The sequence below is a fragment of the Cicer arietinum genome, chromosome 4 (assembly GCF_000331145.2).
Source record: "Cicer arietinum cultivar CDC Frontier isolate Library 1 chromosome 4, Cicar.CDCFrontier_v2.0, whole genome shotgun sequence".
In the NCBI taxonomy this organism is placed as follows: domain Eukaryota; kingdom Viridiplantae; phylum Streptophyta; class Magnoliopsida; order Fabales; family Fabaceae; genus Cicer; species Cicer arietinum.
Genome location: NC_021163.2, coordinates 23,678,074 through 23,703,313, shown reverse-complemented (window position 1 = coordinate 23,703,313; position 25,240 = coordinate 23,678,074). Strand labels below are relative to the sequence as shown.

Sequence of the window (25,240 nt, the reverse complement as noted above, 5' to 3'; positions counted from 1 at the left end):
TCCTTAATCAACAGCACATCCATACTTCAAGTCAACACCCTTCTACCCCCTCCCAAAATACAGTCATGCTCCACTCCATATTTATGCAACAACACTTAAAACCACAAATCTTCTTGACCCACATTTAATCTCTAACACCATTTTTCTAAAGATGATAAATTAAATTCACGCAAAATATGTACATCTAAACCATCTTTATCACGATATAAATAGACTTTGTCCCAATTTATCCCATAGATCTTAGAGATCGCTCACTCCCACAAAAAACAGTTTTAAATAAAAATTCTATATAAGAGATAATAAATACATACCCTTTAAAAAGGAAAAAAATAAACCAAAAGAAATGACAAGATAGACTTATTATAATTATTAAGTTCAGCAACTTAATTAATTATTTTTTATTGGAGTAATTCTTTTGACTTATTTATAGGAGCAACTTAATAATAATCTAAATGATAACTTATGTTTTCTCTCGAACAAAAAAATGGTAACATATGTTTTCCTTATATAATAGGAGTATTTGACTTTCAAAGAGAGTATTTAAGACATATTTAATAAAACCTAATTTCGTTGGATCAAATTGTATATATTACGCAATTTGGGATATTTTTTGGAAAAACATATCTCCCCTTCAGTATCTTTGTTGATTATTATTTCCTATATGAAGAATTTTTTATTCAAATAAAATTATCATGTGGTCAAATATATACTCTCTCTATTTCTTGTTACTTTCAAATATTCAATTTGGAGTAAATATTTATTTCTATTAGATTTATCATTTTCAAATTTCAATGTAATATTAACTATTATATTTTTTTTAGAAGTAAACATTAACTATTATGTTGTCAAAAATATTTTAACTATGAGATAATAAATAATTAATAGAGTTGTAAAAAAACATTATTTTTTTATTTATAAAAAGTAACTAAAATTTATTGATTTTGTGGTATATATGCAAATAACCTTGATGTATAACCAAAAATGTAATAAGATAGGGCCCAACCGGGTTCGAACCGGTGACCTCTTGATCTGCAGTCAAATGCTCTACCACTGAGCTATGGACCCATTTGATATTTTAATTTCGATTTATAATGATTTAACACATAACTGTATGGCGTGCACTGCATTACAACGCAATTTTTTTTTTACTGTTCCATGACATTTTAATATAGTGATCACACATTTTCTCACGCTTCCATTTTGTTTTCGTCAGTACAATTTATAAAATAATATTTTATTCTACAATTCTACATTTATATTCATATCTCTATATTTTATATAAACTACTAATTTTAGTCTTTTTTTTCTTAAAAAAAAAATAATTTTATTCACTCCCACTAAATTCAACTTGATTTCGAAAAATTTTAAAAAGGCTTAAATATTACAATTTTAGTCTTCATATTTTTACTAATTTACAAAATTTATCTCCCTATTTTAAAATTTGACAATTTTGATCATTTATTCTTAGTGGCCGAGCTTGAACAAATACTTTCGAAGAATCGAATTTTTAAAAATTTCCCTTCTTTTTATCATATACAATAGACATAATTGTTTCTGATGTCCCTTAACTTAATTTCAAGTAACACTTCAGTTTTTTTTTTCTCGATTTAGTTTTTTATTTAATTTTAAGTAACAATTTGATCATTTATATCTTAAAATGTCAACAATGTTATTCTTTATTTACCAAAACATAGAAAATTCATCAAAATTTTCAAACAAAACCCATAAAATTCAATACCAATTTCAAGAAAATTCATATATTCATCAAATGCATAGCTCAAATATTCAAATAAACTCATATTTCCATCTCCAACAACATCAAATTCATCAAATAAATAATGAAAATATGAGTTTATTTAAAAATTTGAGTTATGAATTTGATAAAATTTGCATTACATTGAAGATGATAATTAATTTTATGGATTTTGTTTGAAAATTTTGATGAATTTCTGTAAAAAAAAATGATAACATTGTTGACATTTTAAGACATAAATGATTAAATTATTACTTCAAATTAAATAAAAGATTAAATTTAAAATAAAAATAAAAATAAAAATAAAAAAAAGATAAATAACTGAAGTTTACCTGAAATTAAGATAAAGAACTGCATAAGCAATTATGCCTATATAATTTTTGAAGGACATTAATGTCATTTCATACAAACACATTTTTTTCTACCCTAATTTCTTTTATTTTCTTTTATATCAAACAACTATCTTATCAAAAAAAAATTTTGTTCTCTTCTTTTTCATATTTTTTTTTCTTTCCTCTATCTATCCTTTATCAAATTAAACAAAGTGTAAAAAAATTAATGATTAAATTGTCCCAACTTAATTTTTTCAAATACTAAAAATTACCTTTATTTTGCTTAACAAATGCACTAATTAACAAGTATTAGTATGATCGAATATTAATCTACTACTAGGAGTTATATATATATATATATATATATATATATATATATATATATATATATATATAATGCTTCAATTTGTTTTCTTTAATAAACTTCACCAGATTTAGTATCACATTGAGTTAGTCTATATTTATTTTGTTATGTACACTAACTATATACTAAGTAAATTTAGTTGGCATATAATTTAATCTATGAATATAAATATTTAATATATATAATTTAATAAATTAATTATTGACATTTTCAATTTTGTTATTTCTTATTATAGTTTATTATAGACGAACTCTGTTGCGGGCGTTCCATAAAGAGTTTTCTTTAAAAAAAAAAAAAAATGCTGCTAATAAATGCTTCCAAATGATACAATATATTCTTATTTTTTGTGTGTATTGTGTTTAGAATTATATTATTTTAATATATCATTTGATTGTTTATAAAAAAAGTAGCAAAGTTTAAGTGGATATATAAATTGAATTCACGTAAATTATTTGGATGTAATTGAAAATAAAATAGTAAAACTAGCACAATTAAAAAAGTGTGTATTTAAAATAATATAAATTAAACATTTTTTTTTTGTTTTGAAAGAAAATAGTAACTAAATTCACACGCAATTTCGAGGTCTTGAATTCGAATTGAAGATATAATATTCAGTCTAATAATAGTTGAGCTAGTACAAATTAAATATCTTTATTTATATTTCATCCGTCTCTAAATGAATGTCATCAAAGTCGTCCTAAATATTTGATAAGTTCTATTCTAATCTAAAAAGTTGAAGCCTTAATAAAAACAACGTATAATTTTAAAAAATAAAATAAATTTTAGTTCCTATAAAATTTCAAATATTTATTTTATCCTCTATAATTTTTTCTTGGACTTTTTAGTCTATAATTTTTTTCTTCACTTTTAGTTTCTATTTTTAAAAGTTATTTTAGTTAAATTATATTTTTATTCCTAAAAAATGTCCATATAAAATCAAAATAGATATTAGAAATAAATAAAAAAAAATTCAGAGACTAAACTTAAAAAAATTGTAATTTTGTAAAGATTAAAAATATATTTATTACAAAAAAATTCATCCATATTTTATCATATTATAAAAAGAATAAAATGTTTAGAACTATGCACTGTTGAGTTACTTGTACAGTTCAATAACTGTTGTGTTATTTTAATAAGAAAATTATTTTAAAATGGATAACATTCACAATTTTAATATTTTAATATGACTTCTAACATATTATTATATTTATATTTATAATAACAAAAAAATTATCAATAATTAAATTTAATATTTTCATATAATAATTTTTGTTTTAATTATTGTACTTTTTAGTATAGGTAAAACAAATTTAAAATATATTGGTTATAAGTGGATGGAATAGTCTAATGAATACACCATTTTTCGAAACCCTAAACACAAGAGAGAAATAAAATTGACTATTGACTAACATAAAAAAGCAGTACTAGTTTGCAATCGCGAAATGGTGTGATCCGATGCTTCAATGAATGGACAGAAGAAGTGTGGGATGGAGTGTGTGAATATGTCATTGAGAAATCAAATGTCAAAATGTGATCCATCCATCCATCCAATCCTGTCCGTCCATGAGATAACCATATTAAAGACAATGACGTATTTGACGGTCAGCTTGAAGGGACCCACATTCCAATTCTTTGTCTTCCCGACAAAAGCATTGGGGCTTGGGCTCATAAAACCCACTACCCAAGTACCCAGTAGTAATTCAGTACTAGGCCCACAGTCTTACCTTCAAACTTGATCAGCCAATGATTCAATCTATGTACCACGTCAGCATCGATCTTGTAACGTCCATGAGTAGGGTATGTCAGGTTGCAGCACCTGATCAGCTTGCTTCACGGGCACAGTGTGTTGTGTTGCATCATGACCCCCCAACCCCAACTCTATCCATTTCACCCCACTCGTGCACATTATTATTTTCTTTCTTCTTACTAATTCATATTTAATATGCACATTATTGATTTGTATTAAATATAAGAGATTTAAATTTAATTAAATGGGTTATAAAATATTGTCACTCGTGTACTCGATTGAAGAATAAATATCCTTCTGCAACACGCTTCAAATCCAACCCACACCCCATTCTGCAACATGCTTCCACCACCAACGCAGAATCTAAGTAGTTTGTAATATTTGTAAAAATACAAAAGGATCTATGCATGGTATCTATGCATGTACCATTAACTTTGAAGATATATTAAATTATGCATGTAATTATTTAAGATGTAGTTTTTTAAGTTCAATTTTTTTTACAAATTAGTGTAGTAAAATATTAAAATCTAATCGAACCATCAAAATAAATTGATTGCTCAAGTTATTTATCGAGGGAAAGCAAGGATTCCTTAACATGCATCATCAATGTTGTTGTTAAGAAGTTGAGTAGTATAAGTTGATTGTCAATCGACAAATACTCTCAAGTGAATCAAGTGAATTGTCAAACAGATAACTAATTGGGATTAATCACTTCGACATCGACAAATAAGTTCTAACAAATATTTGAATTAATGTAAATGCTAACCACTTCAACATTGAAAATATTTTTAGAGATGTGTTTTAATAAGAGAAAATTTAAACTATATATGAATCAACTCCCTTCTTGTGTTTATATTTCTCTCAAAGAAATCCAATGAAGAAGTTAATATCTGCTGAAGAGTTATATGACTATTACAATAATATAAATCTTGCTTTTAAAGATTTTAAAACACTCTATCCTAATATTTAAACTATATATGAATCAACTCCCTTCTTTTGTATCTAATATTTACTTTTCTTATGATAAAATTTACTATAAATTAATTATAATTTTCAAAATTAATTTAATTAATATGGTCTAATTAAATAAACTCCAAGCATCCATGCCCGAGTTTCTTAATATACTACATCATAACTAATTCTCTTTCTTTCCATTTGCTAGATCTCAACAATTGATCAACTCATGCAATTTGAATATTTTCTTGTATTAACTTTGATTCTATAATTTGTCAACAAAAAAATTACTCAATGGTATTTCTATTTGAAAATAAAATTATTCAATGCAGTACTTTAAAATATTTTCAATAAGAAAATAAAAAGTTACAAAGAAATTGGGGTGTTTAAATCCAAACCTAATGTAATAAGCCAACGACATAAACAATATATGTCTCATTAAAAACTTTACCATAAAAACTTATAGGGACAAAACCATAGTGAAAGGAAAAAGAATGCACAACAAACAAAGGTCTAATTGTTCGGAAAACATAAACAAAAACAATAATTAGAAAGCCCTTGTCAATTACAATTATACAATTCAAAAGTATAATGACGAGTCTTCATCAACTCTTGGTTTTTAGCACCTTATTAACGACTTTTGTTTTAAGTTTCACTCATTCTAGTTAGTCTTATAGTTATTTGGAGACTAGAAGGAATTTGAATCGTCATGGATTATCATTGAATGTTTTGATACAAACCCTTATAACAAGAAAAAATTTCGGAGTTTTCTCTTGTTATTCAATGTTACATGTCCATTACATTAAGGAACAGAAACTTGGGAAGTTACAAAGAGTCAGTGTTGGCACAAAGTGATCTTAGATGTGCAAAATTGCCTTTTAACTAAAGTTGGAGCGTAACAGGAATTACCACAAGCACGTTGCGCCATTCACTACCTTGGAGTGCACATCCTAGCACAACTCACTATCTCTATGCATAGTAGGGGAGCATCACAGTGTATTGTGCAGCTTGCTGCGCCACATGTTCTTTTTAGGCAACACATTGAATAACTTGTTGCGCCACAATAAATTTTGTTGTAGCACATTGTGTGCAATGTGCTAGTGCGAGTTTTCATGTACATTATTTAAGTTAAAAATTAGAATTTTTTTAGAGTTCAAATTTTTGGATGCAAAGTAGGAGGCATCGACACTTGAGAGAATACTTAGTGCAACCTTTATGTGTAATTTGATTTTCTCTATGTTTTATCGAATAATATGAATAACTAATTTACTCATTCATTACGGATTAGATTTGAATACATGTAGTTTTGGTTTTTGTATGCTATTTATGAAGTAGCAATGTCAATCACAAGAAAGAAGGATTTGAATTGTGACCCTTGTAAAATTTGGATTCCTGTGCTTAATTTAAATTAACTCAACATCGATCTTGGTCGAAACAGGATGTCTAGAATATTTCAGATATGTTATAAATAAATAAAACAAATTAGTTTATAATGAAGTGTGATTTTTATGTGGGAATAATTATAGATAAGGGATAGAAAGATCACACACACAAAATATACTGGTTCACACTATGTGCTTTAGAACCAAAATGGTATCCTTCACACTTTTTTTCCTGATCACACCTTGATCAATTACAATCTTAACATTTCAACCTAGAAATGCTTTGCACAACCACCTTTCAGGCTTGAAAGAATTTTTACAAACACACTCATCTAACATAAAAGATATACTTGAGTTACAAATGGTGTGTATGATAAAAGTGTTTGGTATCTTGAAACTTCTCAACACTTATTTGAGATGAATAAAGACAAAGTCAGTAAATAATGATCCACAAATATAATGAAGATAGTTGGAGTTTGCTTGAGGAGTTATTCGTTATTGGAAAGTAAGCTACAATTACCGGAACCAAAATATATGTTCATGTATCAATATTGTTATATGAATATAAAGTATTAATATATGTCTAATAAATTAGCGTGCATATATGCTTTGCATAATAAGCCTGATTACCTAAGGAACTATGATTCGTTGTTATAAAAAAGGAATTTTGAGTCAAGGAATTGTTCTTAGTCTATTTGGTTCATTTGAGGTAATCAAATAGGTTAGATTGTTAAAATAGTAAATCAATAATTACATGATGAAAAAAAGGTGATTCGAGTCCCTAATCGTTTTTCTCTTATTGAATTATCCTTGTTTCATTTTACGTTTGTTCGAAATTATTAACAAACTTATAAACCTTTTGTTACCTAAGTGTTGCGACTTTGTTGCATTATCGAATTAATAACAATTCTTGTGGAGACAATTTCTACTTATCATTTTATTACTTGAGCAATTTCTTACACTTTCAAAAAAGTTGAGAAGTTTTTGGTGTCATTGGTGGGGATTGTTGATTAATTTATCGACATGGCAAAGTAGTCATACTTAGTTTCAGTTTATTATATTTTCTTTTATTCTAAAAAAAATTAAAGGGGAGAAAAAGGAAGGGAGGAGACAGAGCTAGGTGCTAGAAAAAACACTTCAGTAAGGGAGAGTTTGATGACAACCACTTCAAATCTATTTTTCGTGAGAGTAAAAGTTTTCTTAACCTTGTTCGAAAGGTTAATCTTGAGAGATCTTTTGACCTCAGTAAGCTTGATTACCCTTTTTTCACCAATGAGTTGATAAGAAAGGGTTGGGAAAAATTCGACAACATCATAGCGGAGACAAACAAGGTGTGGATGATGGAGTTCTACACCAGCACTTACATAAGAAAAAATGAGGGGTAAACTTGGAGGTCATATGTGAAGAGAAACAAATAATGTACTTGGAAACACTATTAACATACTCCTATGAATAAAACCCCCACTGCAATGTAGGCTGAGAACAATGAGAGAAAAACTAACAGTAGATATAAATTAAAATGAGATGTTAGTAACTTTGAGCCAAACAAACACCCAATGAAGACCTTACCTTCCAAACCATCCCTTCATGATATTGATAATCTTGACTTCCCTCAACCTTGAGGTGAAGACTTGATCTAATTTCTTCCATCACAGTGTGGAATCTCGTTCCAACTACTCGAAGGTTCGAGTGTAGAGGGTGCTTGAATTCTTTGCCATGATGAAAAGACTTCCTATTAATTTGGGATAAATTATTTCAAACAACATTGTCAAGTTGACAAATGATGACAAAACAATTTTGGGGCATACTTTAATCATCCATATATTGTGTTTAACACAAGGGGTTGAGAGCGATCTTAATGATGGTAAACCAACGTCTCACAAACCTATCAACATAAGATGGTTTGAGAGTGAGCGCAAGGAGATTAACGAGGCTCTTACTGCTGGACCCTCTCCATAATAGACTCAAATGTCAGAGCATCAACATTAACCTTAGCCACCTCAACAATACCTGATCTTTGAAATGTGAAGATGAATGAGATGATGGGCATAGATTTTGAATGATGATGTTATGTGATATGCACAACCGATAATCATTTGGAGGTGTACCATCGAGTTGTTTGATAAACCAACATGACTATATGACGTATGCTTAGATGTTAGAGAGTGATAATATGGAGCATGTTAGTGTGGCTGATTTCTAATATCATAACTATGGCATTCCTCCCCGTGTCAGTTGCATCCTCAATCATACTATCCTTGTCCTCCTCCTCCTACCTCAAACCCCCATCACCATGAGTTCTTCCCCGCTCAAAATGACCAAGGCGGAGCTTTAGAGTCTGACAGTGATTTCTATGATGTCTTGGGAACAAACAAAAACTTTGATTTTAATCAGTTTCAAGAATGAGGTAGGAACCTTCATTTTAGTTTTTAGTTTTTAGTTTTATCTGTTTTGTTTTCTTGTTCGTTTAAACTTTATTGTATGTTGGTTCTATTTTTTTTTTAGAAATCCTAATTGTAACGCTTTAAAATTTGAATTAATGAGATTAGTCTATTTCTTTAGAGTTGATTTGTTGTATTGCCTATACTTCCATATTTACATGTGCACTTGTTCATACAAATCTGATAAACATACTTGTGGAATAATCAATATCATCGTCAGTTTGAAACATAGATTGTTTGGAATAATCAATATCGACCTACATAGTTGACAATTCATTTGATGTGATACCTTAATATTTGGTTTCCTCTTACTTAACAGGTGAGGTGGCCCCAACATTTGTTTTCTTGAGTGTATAACATTTTGCCATGTATCATTTCTGTAGAACTTGCATTTTTTTCTCTGTAGTGTGTTCACTTGTAAATTGTGCTTAGAATGAGGCATATTTTTTGTGACCTTGTGAACCTTTTTCCCTACCTTGTATTGATTATTATCCTTTGGTAGCTCATTTGAGCCTGAATCCATTTCTTTGTGTGACTTAACCTTATTACAAGTCATTGGCAAAAATTATTGGTGCCCTAAACCTTACTTGGCGTTAGGTAGGATTTGAATTTTATGACTTGACAAAAATTTGAAGTATGGGGTAGCTCATGGAATAACAACCTTTTAAGTTTGGGATGGGGTACAAGAGAAGCAAAAGTAGAGAATTGTTGGAAAAAAAATTACATAAAAAAGTGTCATCTTGCTAAGTAGTAGTTGAGTGATTCTCAAAATATCATTCATGTTAAAAGGTAAGATGATGCAATATTCCACTAAGTAGGAATTTGGTGATCCTCAAAACATGATTCATGTCAAATGGTGGAGTACTAAAAAAACAAAAAGAGAAAAAACAATGTTTTTTTTTTAAAGTAGTAGTTGGGTGATCCTCAAAACATGATTCATGTAAAGTCACAGTAAAAATTTAAAATGATTAGCATGCTTTCTTAAGTCCAAGTTGTAATCCCACTATCCCAAATAACTCACATGTACCTTGGCCTTATGACAACCTTAAAAGCCCTTTAAAAATGTATGTACAATTTGTATTGTAAACCTATTTAGAACATCTTCAAACATATGGTAGTTTGTGCATGTATCAGAATCTGAGTGACAAGCACAAAACCCGGAAATACCTAAGAGAAATTTAGTGAGTTGTGTATAGAAGAAATTGAATTTGAAAGTTATATGTCGGATGAATCGTATGAATTTCTAAACGTTATTCAAGTTCTTTGTTTTCATCTAGGGATGCTTCTTTGCATGACATTTGTGTACTAGCACAATGCTTATTTTGGCAAGAGAGCTTAAGATAGTAGATGATGTTGTAAACTTAATGGTTAATCAAATTGAATATTTTCTTTGTAAAGTTGTGTTTCTTGTAAAATTATTTTTTAGCACCTTGCTAACGACTTTTTTTTTTTTTTAAGTTTCATTCATGCATGTTAGTTTATAGTCATTTGAAGACGAAATGGGTTTTTGAATCATCTTGAATTATCTTTGAATGTTTTGTTACTAAACTTTTCTAACCAGACAAATTCTCAGAGTTTTCTCTTAAATCTTTAAATGATGTTATAGGTCAATTGATATTACAAATGATCATTGCTGGCACAAGGTGATCTCAAATGTGTAGAACTGCCTTTTGATTGAAGCTGGAGCGCAACAGGAAGTACCAGGGGCGCATTGCGTCATTCACTGCAATGTAGTGTACATCTTGGTTAGGGATGAGAATAGGCTAGGTCGTTTGTTAAGGGACTTTGGTCTGACCTACTTATGATTTGATCTGGCCTGACCTACTTAATACAAAGGCTAGGCCTAGGCTATTTTTCAAGCCTATTTATTTAAATAGGCCAGACTCAGACATACAAAAAAGCCTATTAGGTTTGACAGGTCGACATATATATATTTTATTATTTATTTATATTAAAGTTATTTTATATTATTATTTATTAATAATATTATTTCTTATTTTAAAGTATATCAATTAGGCAATCACTTGGTAGTCATTACATATTCGGTAGTCGTTCCATATTATTCTCATTCTTTTTTTCTCTTGTTCTTTTCAAGTTGAATCATTCATATTATTATATAATTATTATATTACGTAAGATTTCAATATTTACTACTTCAGAAAGTCTATTTTTTTTCTTTTATCTTCGTATTCCTTTAGTAAAGTTAGCCTTTGTAAAATCTCTTAAAAATCTTCTAGAAACTCCATTGAAATTGTTCTAATTTTAGGTTTTATAAATAAAAATAAATCTTAAATTAAAATAATATATGCAAATTTGTAAAAAATAATAGTAAAAAAAATGCACAAAATAGGTAGATTTCCTTTAGAAGTGTTTCAAAGTTGATAATAATATTAATTATTTTATTACTGAATATGTCTGAGTTTGTTTGAGAGGTAATAATGAGTGCGTTTGTTTTACAAAAAAATATATTCTTTACAATTAAAAATCATTTTTTAGGGTTTAAAAAGTGTTTGTTTTAGGTGAATAAGGCTTTTAAATGTTTTAATGCGAATAAAGTTTTTAAATAGGCTTTCAGACCAAACCAGACTTTTAAAAAGATCAGGTCAGACCGAAAAGGAAAATCTATGATAGACCGTAGGCCAGACTTGGGCCTAAAAAGTTAATCGTACGTCAGACTCAGATCTTTCAATGTCTAGCCTGCTCTATTCACACCCCTTAATCCCGGAACAACTCAATGTCTCTAAGCGCACTAGGAGAGCATCGGAGAGCATTGCACTCACATACAACATAATGAGTTGATGTGCAATTTCTTAGATATTATTTAAGATAAATTTTAGAATTTTGTTATGGTTCATGTCGACACCAAATTTTGTCCGTCTTTTCTTAATATTCACAAAACAAATAATAAAAAGGGTATTTTGAACTTTTTTATCCTAACTTTTTTTTTTTAATTCAATATATAATTTTCATTTAATTTTTCGTATGATATTCGCTTGTTTATAAAAAGAGATATATGTTATGTTTTTTTATTTATTTTTATTTATTATTTTTTGGGTGTAATAATAACATGGTAATAAAAAAATTTAATTTTTTTTTCATTTAGTATAAAATAAAACAAAATTAAACATAAAATTAATAAATATAAGCTTTTTTGGAGTAAATTAAATATGAATGATTTTGATTTGATTGATTTATATTTAATATGATTTTTGGAATTTGAGGAATGGTTTTAAAAGAAAAAGTAAAAGTTAAGGATTCAACTTAATTAGTCATAATGATAAAAATTTATTTATAAAAATTACGTAAATCTAATTTGTTAATATAAATAAGAGTGTTATGAGACTCTCAAAAGAGGAGGTGAAAAAAAAGGGAAGAAGGGATTAAAAAATATAGACCAGTTTTAGGTGCTTGAATCCGCTCACTAGAAAGCTGCTATTGGTTCTCTGTTGCGCCATTCTAACACAATCTTTTCGATAATCACTCATTTAAAAAAAAAATTTCCGAGACAAAAATAATAGAGGGAACAAAACAATCTCGCAAGTTCGGTATGTAATTTTCATTTCCATGAAACAAAATAGTATAATAGTTTAGTTTTGTTTTATTTATTATCTTTGTTGCTTTTCATGTATCATTTTTTATGAACTAATGTCTTATTTTTTATTTATTGTTTTCATGTTAACTTTGTTAATATAACAAAACTATTTGTAATATTTTTTTATATTACTATCATGTTTTTTCGTTTTGTATATATGATGTTATAATTTAAACAAAATGCATTTTCATATTCTAAATATAAAATAAAATAATGAATTGAGAAAACGCATTTTTCAACAATCATTATTATGCGAAAAAATAGCAAAACTCACACAATCGCTCATTTATGGTTTTACCTATTCACATAAACTTAAAAATATTTAGAAAAATAAGATAAATAAAAAGAATAAAAATAAAAACAACATATTGTTATCTCTTTCTCCGTATCGAAATCGCCTATTGTTACACCACCTAATTGTTTTCCAATGCGCTCTTTGGTATTAATCTCTTATGACTGTTGTACAATTAAAAAAGAAATTAAAATTAATAAAAATTAAAATTGACTAACACACAAATATTTTATATCAAGAACTGCGTGTTTTGAATTTTTCTATTGCACATGGGAACATGTAGCAGCAAAGTCTTCCATTTGCCAAACTAAATCAATAAAAAAAATATTTTTCCTTCTTTTATTAATGTAAATAATATGTTCTATTTTTTTGTTATTCTTTTTGGGTAATCTAAATAATTAAATATATAATTAATTTGTATACAATTAATTATAGGGTAACTGTTTTAACGTGTAGGGTGGTAATACTTTTCCTACTCGTAATTGACTCACCAATCCGAATATTTGATTCAAGATCTTCATTTTAGGTTTTATCCAATTTTTTCTTTAATATAATAAAATTAGTGGCGACTTATTTTACGCGGATAAATCGAACGTGACAGTTCATATTTTTAGATGCAAAGTAGGAAGCAGCTACAATTAAGAAGAGACCTAGTGCAACCTTTATGTGTATTTTTCTTTTCTCTGTGTCTTTTATCAAATAACATGATTATCTAATTTACTCATTGATTAAGGATTAAATGATTCTTCTTAAATCCATGTAGTTCTGATTTTCGTATGCTTTTTATGCAATTACAACATATTTTATTATACATATATTTTTATTCTTAATGATTTTTTGTGCTTCATCTCCATAGAATTGAACCTATGAAATATTTCATTATTGGAAAATAGGCTATAATTACTAGAACCAAAATATATGTTAATGTTTCAATATTATTATAGCAATATAAAGTATTAACGTCCATATATACTTTAAGTAACAAGCCTGATCACATAAGGAATTAGAGTTCGTTGTTATAAAAAATAGATTTTGAGTTAAGAAATTGGTCTTAGTCTAATTGGTTCATTGACAATCAAATAAGTTAGATTGTTAAAATAGTAAATCTATTATTACACGGTGAAAGAAGGTGATACAAACCCCTAATTATTTTTATCTTGCTCAATTATTCCTATTTAATTTTACGTTTATCCAAAATTATCAACCAACTTACAAACATTTTGTTACTTAAGTGTTACGACTTTGTTGCGTTACCGAATTAATAAAAATCCATGTAGAGATGATTTATTATCACTTTATTACATGAACGATTTGGTACACTTCATAAGTTAATTGTTAGCTAACCCCTTCTCTATCATGAAAGAATAAAATATAAATAAAAAATATAACACTTAAATATAATTTTGGTCTTTTATCTAATATTCACTTTGGTTCTTTATGTTTTTTTTGTTCATTTTGATTTTTCATCTTTAATAAAGGGTGTATTTTTGTAATTGTAACTCTTTTAAACAACTGTATATTTCTTGCCATGACCTATTGATATTTAATTTTTGGCTAAATACCACTTGTAGTCCCTTAACTTAATTTCAGTTAACGTTTTAGTCCTTTATCTTTTTTTTTTCTTCTCTATTTGGTTCTTTATTTAAATTTTAAGTGACAATTTGATATTTTATGTTTTAAAATGTCAACAATGTTATCTTTTTTTTTTTACAAAAATTAAAAAATTCATCAAAATTTTCAAATAAAATCCATAAAATTAATTATATTTTTTTAATAAAAAATAAACTTCATCAAATTCGTAACTCAAATCTTCAAATAAACTCATATTTGTCATTCTTTATTTGATGTTGTTAGAGATGAAAATATAAATTTATTTAAAGATTTAAGTTAGGAGTTTGATGAAATTGCCTTATATTGAGGATGATAATTAATTTTATGGGTTTTTTTGAAATTTTTTTATGAATTTTGAATTTTTGCAAAATATAAGAATAACATTGTTGACATTTTAAAACATAAAAGATCAAATTGTCACTTAAAATTTAAATAAAGGATCAAATTGAGAAGAAAAAAAAAAAATAACTAAAACGTTAACTAAAATTAAATTAAGAAACCACATAGCACAAAGCCCCTTGTCCATCCACCTCCTTCTCTTTCCACTGATTTTTAACATAATAAAAAAATCTGACCAACACTTCAACATATGAATAAATTTTGGCCTCATTCTTCCTTAAAAGAGCAGAATGATCAGATAGACCTTTCTCCAACGCCTACTTAGAGCAAAGATACCATGTATTTAGCCACTCCTCTGAAAGAAGAAGACGACCCAACATACTCATGGCAACTCCATCAAGGCGAGATCATATAAATTTCCTCCCAACGAAGGGTAATTTCACAAGTGTTGACTCATTAATAAAAATCTTAAATATAATTTTAATTATTTATTTTTTATCTAATATTTGATTTGCTCATTTATCTTTTTATTTATTTATTTTGATCATTTATCTTGTCTAAGTGTGTTTAAGTCCTTTTCATTATAACTTGGCTTAATTGCAGTTTTGGTCTCCCTATTTTAGCTGAATCGCGAAAGTAGTCACTCCATTTTGTTTCTCCCCAGTTTTGGTCCCCCAAACAGAATTTTAGTCCAAAACTTGATAAAATTTTTAGTTTTTAAATCCGTACTACACCATTTATGATCATATATTTCAAGTACAATTGTTGCAAATGAGATCTTGAGGCATTGTGTGACTTAAATAAATGCAAAAAAAAAATGAAATTTTATCAAGTTTTGGACCAAAATTCTGCTTGGGGGACCAAAACTGAGGAGAAACAAAATGGAGGACTACTTTCGCGATTCAGTTAAAATAGGGGGATCAAAACTGCAATTAAGCCTTATAACTTTTTCAAACAAGTGTGTAATTATTGTCATAAACTATTGAGGTTAAATCTTTATCAATTATAAAGTTATAAATGCGCAATCCGAATAGAGATGAGATGAAAATACAAGAAACTCGATAAATGTCATTTATTTCAAAGAGTTTATATATGTTTTAAAAGAATTTTTTGAAGTGTAAGCCGATATATTATTGGGTTAAACGGATGTTTATTTTAAAGAATATTATATTACATACATTTTGACAATTGTTAGAAGAGATTTTAATTATGTTGTTATAGCTTTTGTTGTAATTGTGACATAGACTTAAATACATCACTTATAAAAGATAAAAGACTAAAATAAATTAAAATAAAGATATAAAAAATTAAAATAAATATTAAATAAAAGATAAAAAAAACTAAAATAAATTAAAATAAAGATAAAAAATAAAAATAAAAAACTAAAATAAATCAAAATAAAGATAAAAAATCAAAATGAATATTATATAAAAAATAAACAATCAAAATTATATGTAATCCAAAATATAATGACTAAACTAAAGAGATGGACGATTACTTGAGCGGGCTAAAGAGGTAAACATGACACATCGATCAACCTTTGAGACATTTAACAATAACTGCGATTTTATTAATGGATTGTTGTAACTTCTAAATTGTAAAAACTATTTAATTGGTTAGAAACATGACATTTTTACTTATAAAATAACCAAATTATTTTTGTTTACGAGAAAAATATGACTCAAACTCCCAAGTTTGTTTATGCTTTGTTCATCTTTCTTTTTTTATTTCTTGTATTCGTTGACAGTATGTCATTTTTCACACTATTTTCAATTTTTTTTCTTCTTTATTTTACATATACACAATAATCATCACGTTTTACTAATACTGCTTTATTGTTATTTGACTTTGTAGAGCACTGCCATAAGAACAATGATTGTCCAGAGGATAGTTGTCTCCCTCCTATAGTAATTCCAACATGCACTGAGGGTATTTGTACGTGCTTTTAACCATATCATTTAAGATGAAAAAATAATTCTGTTAATTATTTCTAAACACGCTATTATTTGTTCGTCATAATGTTTTGGTAGCTTTGATTTATGTTTTTATCGCCTTTCAATTTTCTTGACAAGCTAAAATATGTGTTACCACATTTGTAAAATTGTCCAAGTAAATGGTCATTTTCAAGGTTTATTTTTTTAATAACTTATTTTTTTTTATAAAATTTACTAAAATACTTCTTGTTCAAAACTATATATTAAAATACACCATTTTTATATTTACCCACAAGTCGTCTTTGCAAATAACAACTTTCTTAAAGAAACTTGGGAAGTCGCCTTTGCAAACACGGATTTCCTTAAGAAAATCGCAATTTGCAAAAACGACTTGTAGGTAAGTTTAAAAATGAGGTATTTTGGTATATAGTTTTAAAAAAGAAGTATTTTGATAATATTTTTTTTTTAAAAAAAGAGGGTATTGAAAAAAAGAACTCATTTTCAATTTCAAATGTACTTTAATTATATGTTTTTCAATTGTGTTAATTAATATGATGTATATCATTTTTAAGTTATTAATATTTATTATGCATTTATAATAATAAAAATAATTGAGTAAAATCCTCATTTTATTTATTTATTTACTATTTTTTAAAATTTATGTAAAATAATTAAATACGACAATTATATAAGACAAAAACGAATATTATATTTTACAAGTATTGTTGCCCTCTCTTAAGCATAGAAGATATTGAAAACAACAATATCATTGTATAACTATAAATAGCAAATTAAATAATAAAAGTCAATATATTATTATTAAATTAATTATTTATCCAAGTTCTACAATATTTAGCATAAGATTGGTGAATGATATAAATTTAATAAATATAAGTATCTATTGAAAGAATCATTGAAAAGAGCTAGATCAACATTATTATTTTTTATAGATAAATCTACATCGTTAAAAATAAATTTGTGTTAATCTCGTTATTCTTCTGAAAAAATACACTTAAAGTTAAATGAGAGACACAATTGATTCATCCCCATCTTTCAGGAACCAATTTATGATATGTATAAATTGATTCATCTTGAGACTTGAAAAATATCATGAATCAATTCATTGATGTAAAAATTGTTATACAATGTTGGCACTAAGACTCTAGAAGGGGATGAGTCATCAACATTTTAAGAAAATAATTTCTTGTTATGAAACGGTGACAAATTTCCAATCGAAACAAGCTGCACAACATATTGATGATACAAATTTTTTTTTCAACGGATATACACAAAATTGTTTCAACAAATCGAACAATACAAGAATTAATGACAATTATTATGCCACCTTAATCACAAAACTTGCATACAAAAATTATGTTTCAAATACAATTCCAAATTTCTCAAATTGCATCATTACCAAATTTTAACACCGTGCGAGATTGATTAAATTAATAAATCTCAAACACTACAACAGAACATATCCACATGCATATATGTAAAAGGAGAGTTAAAGAGAATGATATCGTAATTTATACTATTTCCACGATTTCGTCCTTCTTGTAGTGTACATTGAGTTCCCTTATAACTTGTATGATAGTTGTTTCCTTTATGAAATTGGTAGAATTATTACAAGGTCATTAAGAATGTATTTAAAACTAGAAAATCAAACCCCGTCTTCTTAGATTCACTACCAACCAAAACATTTATGAACCCTCTCCAATTCTTGAACCACACACAACCTTTAATAGAAGAGCCCATTCTTCAACTTAGACACTCACTAACACCTAAAGATGCCAAACTTTAGGTTAAAAAGAACCAATCTTTTCCTTTTCTTGGTGTATCATTTTATGCCCCACAAATCTTCACACCCTTGAACACTCATAAGAAAAGTATACCCCACGTTGTTCCTTATAATGCAATGTACACATCCATCGATTTCAAAAATTCAATAGACAAGTCAAACGTTATAATAAAAATAATAGTTCTTTAGTTTAAATATGTCTTTGTTATTTGCAATTATAATTTTTTTTTATCATAAATTTTTTTGTTTAGTTTATATCCCTACAAATGTAAACTTAATTTAAAATAGTTCATCAATCCAGCTTCGGTTAAAAAAATTATCAAGTAACAAATTTTGTTAAGTGACATAAAAATTAATTAAATAATTAACATTATTAATCTAAATATAATTAAATTATTAACCAAAATATAATTAAATAATTAACATTGTTTAAGCTAAATATAAACTAAACAATTGTCAATAAATAATTTAAAATATAATATTTTTTAACTTAAAAATAACCTCAATTTTTTTAATCCCCTCTTCCCTAAAACAAACCTAACATCACGAACTCGTCTTCTTTGTAATTCTCCTGCGGTGACGTTGTTATCTCTCATAAGCGGCAGTCACAAACTCTTCATTGATCGAAGGCGACAACTTGGGACTCTTTTTTTTTTTATTGCAACAACCACAATTTCTTTTTGCAGAGGAGATACGATCACGAAGATGATATGCTCGTGGCCAAAACTGGATTTGGAAGCGAGAGAGAGCACATAAATCGCAAAACAGAATACGTGACACAATGGTGACCAGAGTTGATGTTGTCGTGCAAGGAGACAACAACACTGTTTGAGAAAAAAGAAGGAGACATTGACACAATGGTGATGGTGTCGTTCGACGGTGAGAAGAGGGAGAGAATAGAGGGCGACAATCAGAAGAGGGAGAGATAAGGGGGTAATTGTAAGAGGGAGAAAATAAAAATGAAATTTCTCAATTTTAATCTCCCTTTCAAAAAATAATTTGTAAAATAATTTTTCTTTTCAATAACCGTTGAAAAATATTTTTAAAATTGTAAAAAATATTGCATAAAAATATAAATAATATTTTTCAAATGTCTTCTACGCAATGTTGCATATTATATAAGACAATATTTTTTTTCACTTTTTTAGCACACTACTCATAAATATTGCCTAAATTATAGCAATAGGACAAATAACATTTCCATCCAAGATAAATTTATTTATTTTTATTTTATTATTGATTTAATTTTTGTTGTCAAGAGAAATAATCTCAAGATCACATTAGACGGATTATTAAATTAAGAAAGAAGGAAGAGAGGTAAAGCAAAAAAAGAGAAGAAAGAATATGTATTTATAAATTAAAAAATAAATAAATAAAGTGAGAGGGAAAGTAGGAGAGGAAAAAATGCATAAAATATGTTTATAATTAAATTAAATATTATTTTATTTAAATTTAATAACTATTTTGACTTTAATTTTGATGTTGTGATTAAAAATGAAATATGAATAGTTATATATATAGTTGATGTGAGAAATATATGGGAAATGATAACAAGTGTCTAACAGTATATACACTAGTGAAATCACATGTTAAAGTTTTGTTTAAAAAAAGTAAATTACATTTAATCTCATTGATTGAGATTATGTTAAATGACACTAACATATTGTTTAGTTTTTCACTCAACATTAACCCAATCACTTTTACTCACCTTCACACTGACACTCTCTAGTTGAGCTTTTTGTTCCATGTTGCTGCAATTTTCTTCCACTATGCAAGTGCAAGTGTATTAGTGAATCTTTTTTTATTTTCAATTAAGAATTTTATTTTAATGATTGGCTTTAATTTGCAAGAGGATGATAGGGATTCCTCAAACGAACCAACTAGTGGCCTTCTAATCGGCACCCTATTCACGGAGAGGACTGGATCTATTATAAAAATAATGGGGCTTTTATTCCCACAAAGTAAAATAAAAATCTCTTTTGATAATAGTATATTTTTATTTTCGCATAGGCCAACTCACTCACACACGTTTGAACACTTAATTGGTTTTTTGTGTACCAAACTTATATTTAAGAGATTATCTTTTGTATGTGATAAAGAGAATTTGATTTGTTTGGCTAAGTTTTATTCATTTGAATTTTTTTTTATGGAATTAAGGGGTTTAACAGTCAATTTGAAATTTTTATTATAGATATTCGATTTGATGATCAATATTTAAAATTATATTCACTTACCTTTTTGAAATGTTGGTGTAAACTAGAAAACATATTATATATTTAATGATATATTTACTTCTAAAGTAAACTTTGATTTTGCTTGTGGTAATTGCAACCGTTGAAGAATAAAATGTGCTATTAGGATAAATGGTTAAACGATTTGTTAATTACATATATAGATAGTGTTGTCAATAAAAATTATTGAATATTTTATAATATAAAATCTCGTAGAAAACAGTTGTAATTTGTAGATGTTTTTATGTATTTTAAATTTGTTTAATCATTTTAATTAATGTATTTTATAAGAGTTAATAATATTTTTTTATCAAAATATATATACTATTTTATTGCTATTACTAAAAGAAATTTGTGAATCCCCATTATTCATTAATCCACGTAACTCAGCATATCGAGGAGGCAAAATAAACATGTTACATTTTCTTAAATAAAGGCAATTATCAAAATAACAGGTCACAAATTAAAGGCAATTAACAAAATATAATTCTTAATTGAGCAAAAAAACAGGTTACATTTTCAAAATAAACAACTGAATTGAGATAAAATTCTTAAAAACAACTCATATTTAACCACATATGATTGGAATTGAATTGTGATTTACTTGGCATCTCCTGGCAAATCACCGTGAGACAATTATCAAAATAAAAGACTCAATAATTAAAATAAAGGAATCTAAAAATTAATACGCTTGCAATAATGGAAAAACCCCGCTCAACATTATGGAAAAGAAATCATACCAAAGAGTATTAGAATGAGAGGAGGTGGAGAAGTTATAATATATTAAATCATACGCATGTTAAAAAGACAAAATATAATTTATTTGTTATAATATATTAAATTAGACTTATATATTTTTATATTGACACTTTTAATTTTTTGTTTGTCAATTAATTTTATTTGTACCATATTATATATAATTTGATGTAATACACTAATACCTCTTAAATCTTACTCTTCAACATCCAAAATACATTTGCATTATCCTAATATTCTTTGATGTTCCTCCTACAAATTAATAACGCTCACATATTTATCCACAATTTTAATTTCAATAATTCTCATTAATTTCTCAAATTAATTGACACCTTCTAAATCACACTCACTACAAGAAAACATCTGAATATCTACGGAAAATTACCCACGGATCTGAATCTATAAGTAAATTATTTGGTATCTACGAAAAAATCGTATGTATACTACTTATAAAATAAATTGATTCTATTAAATTAATTTCCACGGTTATTGTGTGGATAAAATTGAAAAAATTCGTGGGCAAAGAAAAAAAGTGTAACTCACATTGCAGTTGCTCAAATTTTTTTCGTATTCTATTTACTATAACTTTTATGTAGATAAATGAAGAAAATAATTTGTGAATAATATATAACTAAAATTTTGTTTATTAATTTCCTTTTTTTTTTTTTGTTAAAAACTTTTTGCATTGAGTTAAAAAAAATGTTTCATGAAATAACTCCTCATTCTCACATAACTAAAAAAACTCACTACTTCTCACTTGTCTCTATCTATAGAACCCTAAACCCTTCTTCTTTTCCCAACCTCATCCAGATTGCAACCTTCTCCAACTCGGATTCCCGCCGCTCCGTCAACTCATACCGCTCCGGCCGCCACCTCGACGTTCGCTCTCACTCGTTCACAGGTTCTCCCTCGCTCTCTCGTCCTGTCTCGTTCTCTCTCACTCTCTTTCTCTCTCTCTCTCTCTCGTGTGCTCTCTCTAAAGGAAAAAAGAAATTATTTATTAGTTGATTTGCAAAACCTAAATCATTCTCCAGTTTTGATTTCTAAAAAGGGTTCAACTGTTCAGGTTTGTTCACTTTTGAAAAGGGGAAATTGTTAATTCTTTTCTTCCAAATTTGTTAATTACTCTTCATTTATTCTTCTTCTTCATTACAGGTTCACTTTGATTGTTTGTATTGATTATTAGCTTATCATATAATAGATTAGTTAAATAATGTTGAATTATGTGTTCAAAGTCATATTTTATTATATACTTTAGTGATCTCTTGTCCAAAGCCATATCATATAATAGATTATCTACGGACTTTCCGTGGATAAAGAAAAAATCTGCCGTAGGTAACAACAGTTTTTCTTGTAGTGACTCTCAAATCTCCAAAATACATTTTCATTCTCCTAATATTTTGACTTTCCTACTTCAAACTAATAACCTCAAACATCACACATTTATCCACAATTACTATTTCATAAATTATCATTAATCTCTCAATTTAATTGACAATGCATATTTGACATCCCTTCAAAGCTTGATAGCTCTCATGCTACATTCTCAACTCCAAAAATCATTTCCTAATTATCTATAGTATTAGAGTTCAGATAGACAATTTGTAGTTTGAGAAAAAAATAAGAGTATTCCAATATAGAAAGAGATATTTGATGCTCCATCTACAACAAGATGTCCCAGTCACATATTTTATTGGTACAAGTCTTAATCACATGTTCTAATATCACCATTTAATGTATGATCCTTTTCAAAATTTATTTTATTTGTTTTCCTGATTTCAAAAGATGGATCGTGTTTTGATCATTAATAATGTATCTTTTAACTCTTTTTCACATATATATTACAATACTAATTCAAAGTTATCATCTTTATCATTTGTTTGTCACAATTTACATGAACTATGTCGAAGCAACACAATTGATAGATGGAACATTTTGTTGCCTATTTTTTTTCACTATAATTAAGAGTGAAAATATGTTAGGCTGTCCGTCAAGGTCTATGACATAACCTATTTTGACCTGGTCTTTTTAATAAAAGGGTTAAGCTCAAACTTTTTTTAAAACCTATTAATTTAAATAGATCAGAATCAGACTTATAAAAAAACCTCTTAGACTTTATATTCGACCTATATATATAGAGAAGTTTTTAAATAGACTTTCAAGTCAGGCTGAAAAAACTCAAACCTTTCAAAGTCTGGTCTGGCCTGACCTATTTCCACATCTAACTATAATATTATTTGTTTCATTATGTATATGCTAAACGGTTGAATGTAACCCAGATTATTTTCATAACAAAAATTTATTTTAAAAAGTGACCTAAAATAAATTCCGATATTAGTAATATCATTTATCTTGACATTGTTATCCATTAGATGAATTTCTATGGTATCATAAATATTTATTTCCTTTATTTAAGATAATTCAAATGTCATTTTTATTATAGTAATAAAAAAAATCATAAAACAACTTCTCTCTCAATTTTTTTGTAACTTTTATTGTTGATGTTTTAAACCTATTTTAATATATATATATATATATATATATATATATATATTAATTGTAGTTAGGTAATTAATGCTTTAAATTTTTAATTCAATTTCTTATATATGCATTTAATAGCCCTTTTTTATGTCATTTATTCTTGATATTTATTTTTACGTACGATATAAGATTAGAAGCAATATAAGAAACGTAAGAAGTGTCGAGTCTATATAAGTTGTGTAATAAGTCGGTCAATAAAATTCAAATACTATTTTGTCAATAATATTTTTAGATATTGATTAAGAGGCAATTATTGTTATCTCACTCAATATTTTGTTATTTTTATTGTTTTTGTTCTAAACCTATTTATATATATATATAGTTTTGAATTTTGAAGAGGTGAAAATATGGAATTGACTATTATTAACTAAGGACTTTAGAGCCGTCCAATAAAAGTCAGATAGTTTAGATTTTAAAATTGAATTTTATTTAAAAATAATTAAAATCTAAACTAAAATCCGAATGCATTATCATTATTGATCGTAATGCTTAAATTAAATTCAAGCAAATTAGGGTGGTTTTAGCATAATGACCCAAAAGTCAAAAAGGCAGCATCCAAGGTAGACTATACACACGTCAGCAACGCGAACCGGCTGTCTTCCATTCATTTAACGACTGATTTTCTAAGTACCTGTTTATGCTTCTTCTGTTTCTATGTACAAGATTCTTTTTATAAATTTATTTGTTCCTTTTTATAAAACCTTTTGAACATTTTTATGTTTAATTAATTTTTTTTGTAATTAATAATAAATATTATAATAAATGTATTATTAATTATCTTTTCTAAAAAATAAACTTGTAAAAATAATATTAATTATTAATAAATTTAATATTACTATCAATATTTTTAATCCTTGTAATTTAATAATTAAATTTTTATATTTAAGGATGGAGGTAGTAGCTATTAAAACATTTGCTTAATAAAAGTTCAATAAATTTTATTAATATCTTTGGGAGCAATTTCAATTTATACATTTAAGAAACGGTGCATGTATATGTGGTACTTAGGTGTAGGAATAGACTATGGTTTGATTTATTTAAAATTTAATTCGATTTGATCATTTAATAAATATATTAAGTTTAAACTTTTGTTTTTAAATCATTTAATTAAATAGGTTAGATTTACACTTTCTAAAAACAATTTGACCTCTAGGTATATATATATATATA

The 25,240-nt window shown here is 26.9% G+C and overlaps 1 long non-coding RNA gene and 1 other non-coding gene across 3 annotated transcripts; one reads left to right on the top strand and one right to left on the bottom strand.

The window, feature by feature from the left end:
- Positions 1-993: 993 nt before the first annotated feature.
- On the bottom strand, positions 994-1,065 carry TRNAC-GCA (transfer RNA cysteine (anticodon GCA)). The gene has a single exon. It is a non-coding gene; the product is annotated as a tRNA-Cys (tRNA).
- Positions 1,066-14,989: 13,924 nt separating this feature from the next.
- LOC113786193 (uncharacterized) lies at positions 14,990-16,952 on the top strand. Of its 2 annotated transcripts, none has more exons than XR_003472345.2 (2): positions 14,990-15,240; positions 16,662-16,952. It is a non-coding gene; the product is annotated as an uncharacterized lncRNA (long non-coding RNA). The 2 variants fall into 2 exon arrangements; XR_012162703.1 differs by lacking the exon at positions 14,990-15,240 and adding an exon at positions 16,077-16,553.
- The last annotated feature ends 8,288 nt before the right edge of the window (positions 16,953-25,240 follow it).